Source organism: Phymastichus coffea, unplaced genomic scaffold, assembly GCF_024137745.1.
Source record: "Phymastichus coffea isolate CEN01 unplaced genomic scaffold, Cenicafe_Pcof_1.1 PCOF00010, whole genome shotgun sequence".
NCBI classification, from domain to species: Eukaryota; Metazoa; Arthropoda; class Insecta; order Hymenoptera; family Eulophidae; genus Phymastichus; species Phymastichus coffea.
In genome coordinates, this window is record NW_026706821.1 from 3,661,362 (window position 1) to 3,667,425 (window position 6,064).

The window sequence follows — 6,064 nt, forward strand, 5'->3', positions numbered from 1 at the left end:
CACTACACACCCGGACCTTGGAAGCTGATGGCGTCACAGGAGTAGCGCAAGCTCTGCGTATCGAAGTAGCTGACTCAACGCTAGCCACGAGCAGTTCAAAGGATGCGCAGACGCAGGTCGATGGAGGTACTGTGGCAAGCGCCTCGGTTGAAAAGTATCCCAGGTGGTGGCTGACGGTACGCATCGGATCTTTCACTTTCCGAGCCTTATATGACACTGGCGCCTCACGCACGGTCCTTAACTCTTTAGGTCTGCAAATAGCAGCAGCGCTGAACTGCCGAGTGAACTATAGTGCGGGCCAGGTCGCGCGAGCTGTCGACGGTCATAGGGTACCCATACTAGGCCACGTAAAATTACCCTTTACAGTCGCGGAGATGACACACCTCATCGACACTCTTATCTTAAAGGAGGCTGATGCGGAGTGTACTCTAGGGGGCGACTTTATTCGAGCTTTCACAGCAGTATTGGACCCCGAGACGAATATATTTCGAATGGGGAGGGAAGGCAAGGAGATCCCTGCCATCCTTTCTTCGTTACATACGGAGAAGTCCCTGTCGTTGGCTTCTCTAGGAATAGAAGATGTTTCGGAGGGCCAGCGCGAAGAGATACGGAAGGTGATTGAAGAACTGCTGCCAGAGTCTTCGTGCGAGCGAGTAGGTTGTACTAGTTGGATTCAGCACGACATTGACGTCGGGGAAGCAATTCCTATAAAGCAACGTTACTACCCTGTTTCTCCCAAGAGAGAAGCATGTACAGGTGAGCAAGATGCTGGAGGCCGGCATAATTCGTAAATCAACCAGTGAATGGTCCAGCCCGGTAGTCATGGTACGTAAGCCCGATGGTTCGTACAGGTTCTGTATTGACTACCGGAAGGTGAACGCAGTGTCACGCGTTAGCGCATACCCTTTACCCTACATGGACGTGATTTTGCGCAAGTTGCAGCACGCGAGATATATCACGGCCCTGGACTGCTCCGGTGCATTCTTGCAAATTCCCTTGACCCAACGGTCGATCCCGATCACAGCGTTTACTGTTCCGGGTATGGGGTTATTCGAGTTTGTCAGGATGCCGTATGGACTCGCAGGTGGACCAGCGACCTTCCAATCGTTGGCAGATAAAGTGATTACTCCAGAGATGGAACCCTATGCGTTTGCATACTTAGCCGATCTGATTATCGCGACTGAAACGTTCAAGGACCACGTCAAATGGCTTAAGATGATCCTGCATCGGATTAAACAAGCCGGTCTAATGATAAATCGCAAGAAATCGCGGATATGTATGACTGAGGTACGTTACCTCGGAGTACTGGTCAATCGCGAAGGTTGTCGCCCCGATCCTGAGAGGACTCGCCCCATCCTTGAGTACCCCGCGCCAAGGAATCTCAAGCAGCTACGTAGGTTCCTTGGGATGGCCGCGTGGTATAGGAAGTTTTTAGGCGATTACGCAACGATCTGTGAACCCCTCACGGCGTTAACGCGTAAAGACGCCAAGTTTGAATGGGGAGACGAGCAAGAAGCGGCTTTCGAAAGGGTTAAAGCGTTAGTTGCTACTGCGCCTGTATTAGCCCGTCCGGACTATCGAGCCCCGTTCGTCATCGAGTGTGATGCGAGCGATACTGGTTTAGGCAGTGTTTTGCTGCAGCACATCGATGGGGAGGATAAGGTCCTATGCTTCGCGAGCCGCACCCTTTCTGCCTCAGAACGAAAGCTGTCAGTCACGGAGCGGGAATGCCTAAGCGTGATATGGTCAATAGAAAAATATAGGCCGTACATCGAAGGCTACCACTTTACCGTCGTGACTGACCATCATAGCTTGGTCTGGCTGCGCAACTTGAAGAACCCGAACGGTAAGCTAGGTCGCTGGTCATTGCGCCTACAATCGTACGATTTCGATATCGTACACCGGAAAGGGAAGGATAACGTTGTGCCAGACGCCCTATCTCGCATGTATGAGACTGAGGAGGATGTGACAGCCGCCGCGGCTTCGTTAAAAGTTGATGAGAATATCAAGGACCCATGGTACAGGAAAATGGTACTAAAAGTCCTTGAAAGTCCGAGTGAGCACCCGCACTGGAAGATCACCGGCGGTAGACTGTTCGCTTATAGGCCGGACCCTGCCGTCGATGACGTGTTGGGTCAAGATTACGACGCGTGGAAACTCGTGATCCCTCGAGAGCTGCGTGAACGCATCCTCGCGGAATGCCACGATGAACCGACGGCCGGACACTTAGGGCGTTTTAAAACTCATCAGCGGGCGATCACACAGTATTTTTGGCCCAAGATTTATAAGGATGTGGCCCATTACGTCAGGAATTGCACCACCTGTCAGCAAGTGAAGGTCGAGCAAAGGGCTCCTGCGGGACTTATGGGTCGGCATATAGTTCACCGCCCCTGGGAGATAGTCTCAGGAGATACGATGGGGCCGTTTCCTAGATCGCCACAGGGCCACGAATATCTACTCGTATTTGTAGAACTTTTCACTCGTTGGATCGAGTGTATTCCGATTAGGAAGGCCAATGCGAAGACCATTAAAAGGGAGCTCAACGAGCGCATATTTCTCCGGTATGGTGTCCCCGATAAATTCCTGTCGGATAATGGGACACCGTTTAAGAATAAGCTTGTGGATAGCTTCCTGGAGTCTAAGAGTGGTTCATGCGACATGCGCACCTTACTCCCCGAAGTCTAATCCCACGGAAAGAGCTAACCGGACTATTAAGACCATGATTTCGGCCTTCATCGAAGAGCGTCACAATACCTGGGATAAGCACGTGGCAGAGTTCGCCTTCGCATATAACACTGCTGTGCAGGAAGCTACTCGCTCTAGCCCCGCATTCCTGAATTATGGAAGGAACCCTGAGTTGCCTAACTCCACGAAGAGGGACGAGGAAAGGAAAGCGGAGAACGAGCTTCAAGAAGAAGCCCTAGAAGACTGGCGCTCTCGCATGGAAAGGCTCGAGGAATACAGAGCAAAGGCGTCACAGAACTCGAGAGCCGCTCAAGATCGCCAGGAGACCTATTATAACAGGAGACACCGCGATGTGACTTTCGACGTAGGCGACAAAGTGTGGGCGAAGAATCACTTACTGTCGTCGTCAGCCAAGGCCGTCGCAGCCAAGTTAGGTCCGAAATACTGCGGACCCTTTATAATAATACGTCGGAATGGTCCAAGTTCCTACCAGCTCAGGGATGAGAATGGTATAGACTTCGGTAAGGTTGCCTTGGAAGGCCTGAAGCCCTGCTTCGACCAAGCGCAGCTCCCCGACGACGAGGAGAGTGATGATGACGAGTTCAACGACGAACCCGACGAAGCTCAGCCTCAGTTAAGCCGGTCGGTAGTGATTACGCGGGATGATACGGCGGAAGTAAGTCGAGAGCAAATCACCAAAATGGAACCTACGCCGACCGTAATGTCTAAGAGGAGAGGACGCCCTCGAGGATCGAAAAAACCTCCGTTAATCCCGGTGGCCGCATCCCCTCGACGTCTGCGCCCTAAGAATCACTGACGGGAACAGGCTTCTTTCTTCACCCCTACCCCCTTCCTTCCTGTTAGCTCCTGGAATCTTGTCTGATTGTACCTGACTTAATTACAGATAATGTCGGCGGACAGACGGCTGTGGGTGTCCCAGGAGCTGATCGAAGGGATTGCGCGACTGACGCATGAACTGCTGGCAGCAGGAGCCTCGCCTACCCTGGTGGGCTTGGTTACCCCAGCCACGGCCGACCTGGCACGGCTGCCAAGTACCCCTAGCCGACCGGCTATTGGCGCGCCGTCGGAGACGTCATCGCACACCCTCGAGGCAATCGCTTCGGTCGCGTCGCCGGAAGGACCAGCTCACCGAACAGCGTCCACGCACGATGGAGCCCTTCCAGGGGCCGTTGGAGTCGCCTCTGAGGGCAAGCGGGCACCGATCCCGCTACCTGGTCCAAAGGACCCACCTGCGTCAACGCATACCCAGGCCTCTCCAACAGCTACCGGGGCAGTCTTTGAAGACGAGGTAGCCCCGAGTCCATTACCCGGACCAACAGTGGCCAAAGACTTGTTCGCCGAATGGGGCGAGATCCTAACTCGAGCCAAGGCAGCCAGGAAGGCTCGCATCGAAGCCACCAAGCTGGAGCAAGAGGCCTACCAGGCTGTCCTTGACTTCGCCGGCCGTCCATGTCCTCAGGCAGCAGAGCTGGCAAAAGAATGGCTCCCCAAGGTGCAGGAGGCCATTGATCTAGCTGCCTACCTCGAGGAGACACCCTCGGCCTGGCTCACGGAGAGGAAGAGGAGACTGGAGGCAGAACAGGAAAGAGAGCGTATTATAGCAGAGCAGGCTAAGAAGCTCCAAGAACTGCACGCTCTGCGGGCCCAGCTGGCGGCCTTGGAAGAGGAGAACGCCAGCCGTCTTCTCCTTGTTCCCAACCCGCACACGTCCAACAGGGTGAGGAACGAGCCAGGTCACCATGCGAGGCAAGGAGCTGCTGCTACTCGCCCGTGCGGCAAGTGGGATGGCCCCCGTCTAGACCTTCGGTTGATCCGGAGCTGCCCGCACTGCGGCCTGACAGGAGTGTCAAGGGGAAGGGACTGCCCCAACTACACTCAGCACTGGAAATGGGCCCAGGGACTCTTGGCCCCATACTCCTACGATGAGTAGAAGGGTCTACAATGCTCACCTGCGTCAACGCATTCTCATCGCGAGCAGATGGTTAGCTGAACCTTAATTTGTACGGAGAGAGAGAGGCGCCTACTTGATGTTTCTTTGTCTAAACCTTTTTTTTTGTATCACGATGTTTCCCTTTTTCTTTGACGTTGATAATAAATTCTTATAATAAGTTTCGTCTTTTCCTTATTACAGAGAGAAAGAGAGAGAGTCATCCTATCGAGCTGGTACTCCGTACTCAGCGTCTGGGCCGGGGGGATATAACGAGTGAGATTGCCAACCCGTTATATCTCTCTCTCCCTAGTAATGATATGTAAATATAACATATTTCCCGGAACTTATCCTATATATTTATGAATTTATTATGTTTATATTCATTTATTATTAATATCTGTATATGTAATTACCTTTCGGTTCGAATATAAGGTGAGAGAGAGAGAGAGATGCGAGTACGCAGGGATACTTCCGTGCGCGACCGCGAGGCGCGGAGAGAGAGAGAGAGACATAGTCGCGCCTTAGCGAGTGACCGCGGGCACTAATCGACTAGACACAGGGCAGAAAGAAATCGAGAGCCGAGCAGGCAACACGCTAGAGAGCTGCTATCGTGCGGATTTGTCAGCGGGCAGGTAGATTCCTCTGTCTCAACGACTTTCCCTGCTCACATCTTCGTAGTGACCTGGTGCTTCCCTCTTCTTCAATCTCGGAGTTGGGGCCTTTATCCAGAGAAGGATTGCGACGTCGCCCGGCCCAGTAGAGGATCTACGCTCGCGTGTTGCAGCTGGTAGCGCAGGATTTCGTCAGGAGGAAACGAGCCGCGGAGTGCACGTGGTGCCCGATAATTTGTGCGTGTGCGTTGACGCAAACTGTGCGACTCGTTTGCGTATCTAGAGGACGAGCGCCGTCATCGTAAGTACCGGCTGGTTGGTTTACTCTCTCTCTACCCGTTCTCTCAGCGTACTCTCTCCCTCCTTCCGACCACTTTTGTTAACTTCTACCGATTAAAAGTACTGTTTACCATGAGTCTCTTTTATTTAATCGTATCCCGACGCCTTATTCAAACGCTCCGCCCTTTCGCGCCTACACCCGCTTTCGAATCTTCGACTTTTGCGTTCTTCGGCCAACACTACGAATCTGCGCGGATCCGGCTGTCCTGTCCCCGGCGTGACGAACACCGGACCTGAGAAGATGGACAGTCCAGGAGGCTCCAGACTTCGCTCGGACATTCCTCATTTAACATTAGTTATTTCCTTTTTTTTATATTTACGGGGCTAACCGGGCTAAATCCCCGTTATAAGGCTGATTCTCGTTGAGCCAGCATGCTGGGACTACATGCTGCAGTCAGCGTGCTTAGCTAGGTAAGACGACCCGACACGAGAAGCTTAAACATCCGAAGCGTATACGCGAGAGAGAGACGGTATGCTA